This window comes from Myotis lucifugus, unplaced genomic scaffold, assembly GCF_000147115.1.
Source record: "Myotis lucifugus unplaced genomic scaffold, Myoluc2.0 scaffold_0, whole genome shotgun sequence".
Lineage (NCBI taxonomy): Eukaryota > Metazoa > Chordata > Mammalia > Chiroptera > Vespertilionidae > Myotis > Myotis lucifugus.
In genome coordinates, this window is record NW_005871048.1 from 6,927,014 (window position 1) to 6,939,188 (window position 12,175).

The window sequence follows — 12,175 nt, forward strand, 5'->3', positions numbered from 1 at the left end:
CCTCATTCTGCCTGCACTGAAAGAGACTGAAGAACTCTCAAGTGATAATAATAATAATAATGCAACGTGAAACATTGTGAATAGATAAACAAAGTGTAATACCACCATCCAATGGACCATTACTCAGCAGTAAAGAAAAAACTGCTGTCATTTGCACCAACATGGACGAAACCCAGAATCATCATGTTGAACAAAGCAAGACACAAAAGAGTACATTACTGCCTGATTCCATTTAGATAAAATCCGAACTAAGCTATAATGATTAAAAGTCAAATCAGGGGTTGCCTGGAAGCTGGAGGTGGAAGGAGGAACAAAGGGGATAAGGAAGCTTTGTGGGTGATGAAATGTTCTATATCTTGATTATGGTGGTGATATAACAGGTATATAAAGCTGCCAAAACTTATTGAATTGCCTGTGTTTAATGGATGCAGTTTAGTGTTTGTAATATTAATCCTCAATAAAGCAGATTAACCACCACCCCATCCGACCTGGTTTAGTGAAGTACTTTTGCATTGCCATGTTCCTACAATGCAGTCAAAGTCAGCAGTACACATTGTCAGATGAAATTCCAAAATCAAATAATGTATTTGAGTGGCTTCTGCCAGGAACTGGAGAATATTTTTAAGTGGTCTAAATTCTAAACCTTTGTCTCTCAAGAAAATTTTCCAGTTGAAAAAATAAAAAAGGGGGGGAGGAAACTAAAGAAAATGAGAAAATGTTTCCTTTAATTGAGAATTTCCCCCCTAGGACATTAACATTTTTTTGTCAGAGAAAGTACACGAGGCCACAATGCCATCCACACACAATCCCATCCAGCAGAGATGGATCTGTTTGAGAAGCAGGCCTGTTCCTCTGTGCCCGGGTGCGTGGCATCTGGTCTGCTGGAGACATAACCAACACCAGCTTCTCACCTTTCAGGAAGAGGAACTTCATGGCCCTTTAGTTTATGAGTGAGTGTGTGTGTGTGTGTGTGTGTGTGTGTGTGTGTATGTGTGTGTGTGTGTGTGTGTGTGTGTGTGTGTGTGTGTACTAAAGACATAAAAGGTTAGTCACTTCCTTCAGTCAATTCCAGACATATTGAAAGGCTCCCTTTGCCTCAAACTCGTCATTCCTTTATAGTATTTTCTTCCGTTTTGTATTTGGCCTTCCTCCAGCCCCAAGTGATCATCTTAGGCTCATTCCCCTCAGGAAGAGAGCGCTGAGAGCTTTGACTGGAGAAGGTCCTAAGTACAATCACATATCTGCTCCCCCTGGGGCACAGAGGGAGCCTCCACGTTCGCTCACTGGAAGGCAGTGATTGGCTGCGTTTATTTGCTGTCAGTGACGCAGTCCGCCTGTTCTTTTTGAGGAGGTCATTTTAATGGGCTGTGCCCAAACAGCCATATCAAAATGTAAAAGGTGCCTTTTTTATTACCAAATATGTATGCAAATGAATACCTGGCTCTTTCCCCAAGTAACATGTTTCACACATTACTTGGAAAGGAACAAACAAAAATGCAGAAAGTTTAATGGTCTCTCTTTCTCCTTTTTAGTTTTCATCATAACAATTCCTGCATCAAAATCGCCACATGCCCCTTGTTCATTTGGGGACATTCATTAACCTAAGAGTCAAAGAGAAATCAAGGAACCCAGAGGTGAGAAAGCATCTTGAAGGGAACAGTCCGATTGGCTTTAACCATGACTTTGAGTAAATTAAAGGTGCTCCACCTTAACACAGCTTTCAAACCCTCCGGTTGTGATCAATCATCTGCATGGTACAAGTCACAAGATGCAAAGCTTGAAAATGGTGCCCATGGGAGAGATACACATGGCAGTCTGTACTCCACCTTGATCTCACCCTATGTGTTAGTGGCACTTTGTTCCTCAGATGGAGCATGACTGGGAAAGAGCACAGTATGGCCAGTCTGTAAATATCTGGACTTAATCAGGTATTTTTCAACTGCACAGAAGCCAATAAAGCAGTGGGATTCTAAACGCTGATACTCAAGTTGCACTGGGAGCAGAAAGAACTCAGAGACATCTGCTGAAAACACAGCTGAGTGTGATTCGGGGGTTTGAGACCTGCTCTAAATGGAAATGCATCTACAGGAAAGGCCGTCCGGAGGGACAGTGGCGGCCCAGCTGCTGTGGCTCAGAAGGAATTATCTGGTTGCAGGCAATGTTCCAGGCGCTGTGCTAGGTTCAGAACCGAGAACTGGCCCTCACAGTGGGAATAACCACACTTAACTCACCACCTTTACTCAGGAACTATTTACTTTTTCCTCAGCTCTTTCTCTGGGACAGTAAGTCAGGTAGACGGGTGCCTGTGTGGCAGCCACAGAGCCCGTTCCACCTGAAATCAGCCAAGGCACAGGGCAGGGTGAGAAAGGGACCCGCTGAGTGGAGGAAGCATTTTCTTGACTTCTCTGCCCATCGGTATGTTTGAACTCAGATGGATTAGTTCTGAAAACTACCCTCCAAATGTGGAACCTCTCTAGGCTCCTGGCCTTTTTTGTGGGCTTTTTGTGACCCTGTAAAATTCTTAGAAGGTTTGGCTTCCAGATGTCTGACCCACAAGAATGGCCTCACTGTTTTTGGAGACTCCCACAGGTGATCCAAATGGGGGCTGGCAGCTGGGGTGAGTTACCCTACGCTCAGCTTTGAAGGGTGTGTGTTCACCAGTGGTCCCTGCACATGACTATCACATAACGATGTGGGTCCCTTCATGGGTCCCTTATGACCCAGCTTGTCCTATTTAGAGCATCTCACCCATGTTACCCACCAGAACTATCTCCCTTCTGCCTTATACTCTGGGATCTCAATTGTAAACTAATGGACCAAAAGCCTTTTTAGCCAACAGACAGGCATGTTTTCCTTGATCAGCACAATGTTCTTAACATTTTTATATGTGAATATCTTTAGGTGGGACTTCCTCTCAAGGATACTACAGGGTCCACCATTCTCTAATGCCTAACATGTAGCCTGCCTAACCTGGAAAGCATTTGAGCTTGTGACTTTGAGCAGCCAGTTTTCCCACTCTCTCTTCCTACTCATCTCCCCAATAAAAGTGTTTACCTTATATCTCATTTGTAAGAAATGACCCAAACTTATGGTTAATTTTCATGAATGTGTCAATGGCTAAAGAGGGTGTATTACCTATCTAGGGAATTTGTAGCTGCTATCTCCTATAGAGTCAGTGATATGCATCAAAACAAAACAAAACAAAACAACAACCAAAAAAACCCCCAAAACAGAATCTCTGACTGTGGAATTAAAACAGTTTGCCAGATAGTAGGTGAGGTTTTATAGAAAAAAAAGTATGCAGTGGGACATTAGAGACAGTCACACTGAAAATTCCCCTCTTTCTTTGAATTTCAGCACTTGGACAATTACAACAGAGCTTGACAGGAGTCTTGGTGCCTATCCAAAGTGCCTACTTTAAAGGTTAAGACTGATTTCCGAAGCCATGTGCATACAGTAACCATTGATTCCTCCAGTTTTTTACTTGCTGGCGGATTTTTTGCTCCCATGACTCCTAGCTGGATCCCAGGCTGTCAAAAGCAGGTTCCTTCCTGCTAGGGCCTGAGGGACATATGTGACTGTGCAGCTGTAGGAATGGATGTCATTGCATATACTATGTTCTTCTCTCCATGTGACAATATTAACCATAAAGAATTTGGGCCTGGGCCTGGCCAGTGTGGCTCAGTTGGTTGGGGCATTATTGTCCTGTACACCAAAAGGTTGTGGATCTATTCCCAGTCAGGTTGTGGGTTCCATTCCTTGTCGGTTGGGGTGCATGCAGACCAAATGATCTCTCTCTCTCTCTCCTTCCCCTCTCTCTAAAATCAGTAAACAAATCCTCTGGTGAGGATTTTTTTTTAAAAAAAGAATTTTGGCCTGAGCTGCTGTTTTAGATTTTCCACACTGTTGATCTCTTCCATTAAGCCAAATAATTGAAATGTCTGTGGTAAGTGCACAGGGCATACCATAGAATGCAGAAAGTTTGGATGAGGAACTAAGAGGAAAAGTGTTCCTCCCCATATTTGAGGCAAAAGAGTAAAACCTCTTTTAGAAATCTTTGTGAATACTCCAATATTGAAAATGTCTGACCAAATAGCAACTAACAATTAGCCAGTGCTAAGTGCAGGGCACTGTACTAAGCACTTACCATGCTTTATCTCTATAATTCTCATAATCCCTTGAGCAAGACTCAGTGCCCCTGTTTTACAAACCAGGAAACTGAGGCACAGTGGTTAGTAAGTGGTGAGACTGGTTTTCATTCAGACAGGGGGTCTTTGTCACTGCCACTGTGAGCAGGGCAGGAAGGAGCTGACGAGTGATGACTTTTCAGGTTCCATCTCAGGCCCTTTCTTTCATTTTAACCTCTTACAGTGGGGAAATTGGGGCTGGGGAATTTATGTAATTTGCTCAAGATATGTGGTTTCATTGGGCATCTATTACCTGAATCCAGGTGTGTCTGATTCCAGCTGCTTCTAGAAACAGGGGGGAAGGTCATCAATGGTCAGCGGAGTATCATGCTCTAGGTCTTATGTGTCCACACAGTCAGCCATTGGGTGGGATTTGAGAGAAACCAGCAAAATTCCCACGTTGCTCTCTCTCCATTACCTCAAAAGTTCATTCCACTGGGTTCAACACATCCCTCTCTTTATCCTCTTTCAAAATGCAAATATTCCTATGAGATTTTTCTATGAAGGAGTTTATCAGATTTTCCCAGCCTGCTTCCAACCATAAAAAGGAATGAGGTTGTTGTTTGTTTTGGAGGGGGGGAGGGGCCGGGGGGGGGGGAGGGGAGGAGGGGAGAGGGGAGAGGGGAGGGAAGGTACAGAGGTGCTGAAAGAAAAAGGAGATCAGAATACCAGGCTAGCCCTGACCGGTTTGGCTCAGTGGATAGAGCATCGGCCTGCGGACTGAAGGGTCCCAGGTTCGATTCCGGTCAAGGGCATGTACCTTGGTTGCGGCACATCCCCAGTAGGGAGTGTGCAGGAGGCAACTGATCGAAGTTTCTCTCTCATCGATGTTTCTAACTCTCTATCCCTCTCCATTCTTCTCTGTAAAAAATCAATAAAATCTATTTTTAAAAAAGAAAAAGAATACCAGGCCAGGCCATGGAAGACTCACTCCCAAAGTCAGAATTTTGCCTGCGGCCATTTAAAGCTCAATTTCAACAAACTTGACTGAGAATGAATGTATAAATTTCCATTCCCCCAGGCACATCCTACACATGGGGACAAAGTATAAACAGCATTTGAATATATAGGAGTAACCAGCATAGCTCAGTCTCAAACCTCAACAATTGCAAAGCTTGATTGTCTAGAAACCACTGGTATTTCACATTTACTTCTGGGGTTTTCAAACAATCATACTCAAATGTCACATCTGGAAGGATCATTGTTTGAAATGAAATTGTTTTTGGAAATCACTGGATGCCACGTAAAAGAATTTTTCCAATCTAACCTATTGGCCAACTATTAGAGAGTCCATTACCTATGATGTGGAGTTTTGTTTTGCTTCTTTAACAAGCAAGACTTGGTCATTCATTTGGAAATGCTATTAATATTCAAGAACCTTTAGGTACCTGATTTTTAAAAATAAACTGTTGATATTTTGAATATATGCTTGCACTTTAGTTCTTTAATTGCTCAGCCTGAGATACAAAGCTGGAAAATCTAAGTCAAAGAACAAATTCCAAATAAGATTTTCTGTGTCTGAAGGAAATATGGTTTCTTAGCTGAAGTTGTTTTTTCTTTTGTCATTTGATGGGGGAAAAAAACCCTGCTTTTTTTGTGATCACTTAGAATGATATTGATCGGAACATAGGGTATTTAAATAAATCTCTCTGCAAATTCTTGTAAGAATCACTTTTCTTGAAAAACATGAACAGAGGATGGACCTGAAGTTTGGTTTCTCTGTGTGGGACCAGGCCTGACCCTCCTGGGCAGATGGCTTCCAGGTCACAGGGTAAAATGAAGTAACAAAGGAGCAACAGGGGCAACACCAGAAAACCACACGCAGAGATGACCACTCAGGTTTTCCAGCTGCTATAGCTACAGAGGGGAAAGGAGGTGGGGATTTCAAATGCCTGATTTGTTTACCACTTATATGCCAAAGGGCCCCCAGCTCAGGGGGCAGGCAGAGGAAAGAAATTTTTGAATCAAAGAAAGAAAGCAAGGACAGGCCAAAAGAATTCTAACACCAGGAGATAGTTTTTTCCTTATCAGAATTGTCGACCCCAGTCCTTCCCCCTCCTCTCCCTGTCCCTCTGCCTCCAATTCCTTGAATCTTTAGTGATATTTCTGTGTTTTCAACTTCTCCACTTAAACAAAGGTAGCTTGGGATGTGAGAGCTTCTTGGGGAACTTAAGTGACAGGATCAAAGCATATGAGCTGGTGCCTGGAGCAGGGGTAGTGGAAACTTACAGAGTTCCTGGATTTATGAGGCCTGCCTTCAATTTGTAAGACATTTCTTACATAGAAGACAGCATCATAGAGGTAACATTTGAAAGAGACAGTGGATGTAAGGAGGAGGTGGATCACATAATGTAAAGGGGAAACAAGAGATGGCATCCTAAGTCAAATCCTCTCAATGCTCCACCTGGTTGTGAAACTGAAGTTGAGCTTCACATTATCTGTGAGAGGCTAGTCACAGGAACAGCCACCTCAGTTTCAATAGGAATTTCTTCAAGGTTGTGTCGCACTACTTTTGGAGAAGTTCTAAGAATTTTGGGTGAGATTTTAGTTGTTGACCTTGAAATTCGGATTTCTAAAAATGATATATATCCACTCAGTCATGACAGAAAGATGTGCTAGACATCCATCACTAGACAATATGGGCATCTATGTATGTGGGGCTGGAAGCAGGGAGATGCAGGTGGCAGGGAAAAGTATTATCCTTCACATTTTTATATTAAGAAGCTATACAGCCCTAGCCAGTTTGGCTCAGTGGATAGAGCGTAGGCCTGCAGACTGAAGGGTCCCAGGTTCGATTCCAGTCAAGGGCACATGCCTGAGTTGCCGGCTTGATCCCCAGGCGGGGGGCGGGGGGGGGGCTGCAGGAGGCAGCCAATCAATGATTCTCTCTCATCATTGATGTTTCTCTCTCTCTCTCTCTCTCTCTCTCTCTCTCTCTCTCTTTCTTCCTCTCTGAAATCAATAAAAATATATATTTTTTAAAAGAGAAGCTATACAACAATTTTGCAAAGGATGCTGTTGCTCTAAAATTTGTAACCCCCCTCCCTCCCCCGCCAACACACACATATTCCACACACAATATACAAGATGGGGCAAACGTAGGCTTATAGTTACTCATATGGAAAATAATACAATTAATAAATAGTAATATAAGAATAAACTATGTTTTGTATACTCACAACTGTAAGCCTACTGTTGCCTCACCCTATATATAGTACACGGATTCCTTTGGGTTCGTTTTGAGAAACAACAGTGCAAAAGAGAACTTGTCTTATTACCTTAAAGTGGTTCTTAGTACACCTGAGAGCTGTGGGATCCTAAAATGCTGCCCTGATGTGCGGGCATGCTTGGCACCAAGAAAGATGACGTGGCACATGGGGGTTGGATATTAGTGGTCCAGCTGCCAGCATCATCAGGGGGCAGTTTGTGAGGTCGAGGCTGGCTTTTATGACATCAGCAGCGCTGGGGAGGTGAACTAGGGTGACTGAAGATAATTATAAGGGTGGAAAACCCTAGAAGAATCCCACTGAATGTTCTAACATCTTCAAAGAATTCCAACTCATTCTTGTGTTTGGGAATCATAGAGGCAAATGGTTCTATGAACCTCAGCCTTGATTTCAGGAACTCAGTGTAACTGGAAGTATAAAGAGACAAAGGACTAAGTAGCTTCTTAAAATGAACTTTTTCTCTTTCTCTCTCATGTGATAGGCTTGATCAGCTTGCCTGGTATTCCATTGAGAAGATAAAAGCTAACAGACTATAGCTCCTTCATCTTTCCATTAGCATCTCCAAACTTACCTCCATTTGCAGTCAACCTCACCCTGAAATGAAAAAGTGCCCACTTTGAACTGGGATCCCACCCCCTGGGGACCATTTCTCCTTCAGGTTTTACACTTACCCTTATCATTCTGCTTCTTCAAACTTCCTCCCTCCACTGGATCACACTCCTCAACATTCAAACATAGTCTGGAAGCTCCTATCTTTTAAAGAAACTTCTCTTAACCCATTATCTATTCCTAGCCTACCCATTATTTCTCTCCTAATCACCAAAGCCAAACTTCTAAAACCACATCCTGTCTTTATCAACCATGCACTCAGAAACCCCCACCACTACACTGAATGTGTTCTAAGGTTTTCAAACGAAATCCGCATTGCCAAATCAACGAGATATTTTGGCCCTCATCCTGTTCAACATCGGCATTCCACTGTTTTCCACACCCTTATTCTTGACTTTTTCTCTGATCTCAGTTTCTGTGGCACCATACTCTAGTCTTTTCTCTAGTGTCTCCAGGCACTCATTCTCCAGCTCCTTCCCTTCAGATCCCCAAATATGGTAATGCCACTTAGCTCAGCCCTGGGTCTATTTTCATAGCCCTATCCTCATTCTGATGAGTTTAAATATATGTTAATACTACACAAATCTATACCCTAGCCTAGTCTTTTCTTTTGAGACCCAGACTTATATATTCAGCTCGACTTACCCACTTAGATATCTCATAAGCATTTTGAATGTGATATGCCCAGAATGGAACTATTTGTCTTAACCCTCAAGAGCTACCCTTTCTCAAGTCTTTCTCACCTTAGAAAATGGCACAACGAGTACAGTTGCTCAAATTAGACATGTGGGAGTCATCCTTGACCCCCTTCCTCACCCTTCCACGTCCTAACTATCACCATGTCCTAACTATCACATTCTCATTATACCTTGTCTCCATCTCTGCTACCAATACCGTAGGCCAAGCATCATCAGCCCTCACCTGGACTCCTGGAGTAGCCAAACTGATGCCACTATGTCCACATAGCAGCTGGAGAGAACTATGCTGTTTCTACAGCTTTATCTCGTGTGCCTATCTCCTGTTCCATTAGGCTCTGGCCACCTGTGGACTTCTTAGTTCCATTTAAAGATCTTTCTTACCTCAAGGTCTTCACACATGTTTCCTTTGGCCAGAATGTCTTGGCTAACGCCTTCACACCTTTTGTATCTCAGCTGAAATGTCACTTCCTCCCAGAGGTTTCTTGACCCAAGAATATCCACTCCCACCAAGAAACACTGTCATATCACAATTTGAAATTTTATATTTATTTCATATTTCCTGCACACGTCTCCATCAGATCAAGAACTGTGTCTATCTTGTTTATGACTCTATATTAAGTATTTAGCCAATGTCAAACAGTAAGTATTTGTTGACTGAACAAACTTCTGTCCTCTTTGTCCTACTTAACACTCATAGCCTGGCAAGATAACCATGCCCTTTTTGTATCACACATAATCCTCTCTCTTAGTGACATGCAAAGGTAATGAGCCTTTGAATCTGGCTCTGACACCCACTACCACACCCACTGTGTGACTTTGGTCAAGTTGCTTAACCTCAGTTGCTTCACCTAGAAAGTGGGAAAAATAATATCTGTCTTTTAGTAATAGTATGAAGATGAAAGTGAGATCATGTATATAAAGTGCTGATCATGAAAGTACTCAGAAAAGTTCCCTTTCTTCCATGCCTCCCAATAAACAAATACTTCTTACCTAATAGCACATATGCATACACAAAACCATCCATCCTGCCCTTCTGAGTCTTCCTGATGGTGACCTTCCTATTGAGATTTTTGCCTTTAGAGGATGAGACACTTAGCCATGAAACAGAATTTATAACATTTAACCAAATATGTAACTGCTGCCCTAAATAACTAGAGTTTGTATTATAAGGGTACCTTCTCAAATATATTTGGAGGTAACACAAAGAGAAAAGGAATAATATTTTTGGTAGTGTAGAAGACATTGCTTTAAAAGAAAACACCAGATGGCAGCACCAGACGCTAAAGAGGTATCTGAAGGGACTTTTAGCTCAAACCTGAGCATAAAACTACATTGAGAGAGATGATCATTTATAGAAAAGATAGTTTCCCTACAGAAAAATAATGCCTACTTTATAATGTAATAAAGGATTTTTAGAAAAGGTGTTTCACATGTGACCAGCATAATCCTAAGGAAATAACCCCAAGCATTATCTAACCAATAAACAGAACAGATTGCAAAGTGTCCATTGAGGTCTTGGAAGAGAACTTGCCTTAGTGGCGTTTGTTTATGTTTAGAAATGATTGAAAGGTGACAGAAGCATCTGTGTCCTAAGAGAACTGAGCCAATCTATGTTGGAAGAACATTCTGAGCAGAAGGTAATTCACTCTGCCAGCGAAACAGTCATGTTGCCCGACTGGAGTGAATTGTTTTCCAAGCACTGTGATCATGGTTCTGAAAAGATTTTCCTCACTTGAATTTACTGCAAGATTGAGCCCCCTGAGAACATCAGGCAAGATCATTGATTCTAATCAGAAGTCAGATCAAGAATTCTAGAGGGAAATTGTTATAATTGACAAGAGAAGAAATGAAGGAAACATTTGAACTCTAAAAAGAATGCATGTGGCCCGGCCGGTGTGGTTGAGCATCAACCTATGAGACAGGAGGTTACGGTTTGATTCCAGGTCAGGGCACATGCCCTGGTTGTGGGTTTGATCCTGGTGAGGGGCATGCAGGAGGCAGCCAAACAATGATTCTCTCTCTCATCATTGATGTTTCTGTCTCTCTCTCCCTCTCTCTCTCTTCCTTTCTGAAATCAATAAAATATATATTTTAAAAAGAATGCATGTGCATCATAGCCAAAAGTCGACCATCACAGGCAGATGAAAATCTGAAATCTAATAATGCATAGGGCAGTGCCCTTTATGGAAAATGTATGATGCACTGCACTACCTAAATTTTAAATGATAAAAGAAATACAGCAATAGACAGGATCAAATCATAAACAAAAGAGAAAACTACAGTTCCCAGGAGAGCCTTTCTGCTGAAAGTACCATTGCACGGCAAACATCTTTTTCAGCGAAGGAATAAAGTCCATTGCTTCCAGATTCTTATGCCTCTCTGAAGCCTAAGGAGATTTCTCCATTGTCATTAAACCAAGCTTGCTTTAAATCTGGCAACTAAAGGGCCCCTATGTTAGATGACCTTTCTCTGACCTCCACTGAAGCCTGCATGGTCCCCAAACAGGCCAGCACACATCTGACAGCTGTGGGCGCCAGTTTCTCACTGACACGTGCCTTTTCACGTCTGGGAGCAGAGTTGGCTGTCCTCTCACACAGCCATGCCCTCTAGATGCCCTTGCTCTGATGAACTCCCCTCTATGCTAAACGCACGAGTCATCGGGGCCCTCGCTGGCCTCTCCTTCTGACATTCTCCCCTCCAGACGACTGCGTGAGTCAGGAGGTGTCCTCTTATGAAGCCGTGGTTCCAGGCCAGCCTCTTTTAGCAGTCGTGACTGAGTGAGAACATGCTGTGCTCAGCCTGTTGGCTCCACTCTTGGGAGCACAAAGTATGTGTTATAACAACAAGCCCAAGAATCCTGACCACACGCTTCCCTATCTCCAGATCTGTAATGAGAACATTTGAAGTAAATGCATACAATCAGGAAACAGGGCTGAAAGTCACACAGGAACAGAGTTGCTGATTGTGACCCCGAGACACGAGCCTTTTGCTCTTTGAATCCAGACCTCACATGTTTTGAAAGAAAAACAACAGCCAGAAGATGGGAAAAACAGATCATGTTTATGAGACCAGCCTGCAGTCCTTGCCACACTTAAGAGTTTGGGTTTTCATCCGGCAAAGAAACCAGCCATCCTTTCTTCAATGTTCATTGGAACACTTACCCAGCTTCTGTCAGTGTGACTCTTCAGCTTTAGGATCATCATCTTGAAATCTTCTAAACCAGCAAGTCCATGTAATGTCATTTTAAACATGGTAGTTTGAGAAAAGTACTAGATATTTGCCAAAATCATACAATGAAAATGTAAGGAAGAAACACTGCATTAAACATAAAAGACCCCCCACCCCCTTTTGGTTTAATACTTTGCAATACCTTGAGTAACCTTAGTTTCCCAATAACAGTCCATTTATTTACTTTTTATTTTTTGAAAACAGTCCATTTAAAGAATCATGCAGG

General features: G+C 42.5%; 1 protein-coding gene across 2 annotated transcripts in view; it reads right to left on the reverse strand.

Moving 5' to 3' along the window:
- LOC102422619 (zinc finger protein 474-like) overlaps nt 1–12,175 on the reverse strand; it is a 108,485-nt gene that overhangs the window by 12,527 nt on the left and 83,783 nt on the right. The window lies entirely within an intron of this gene.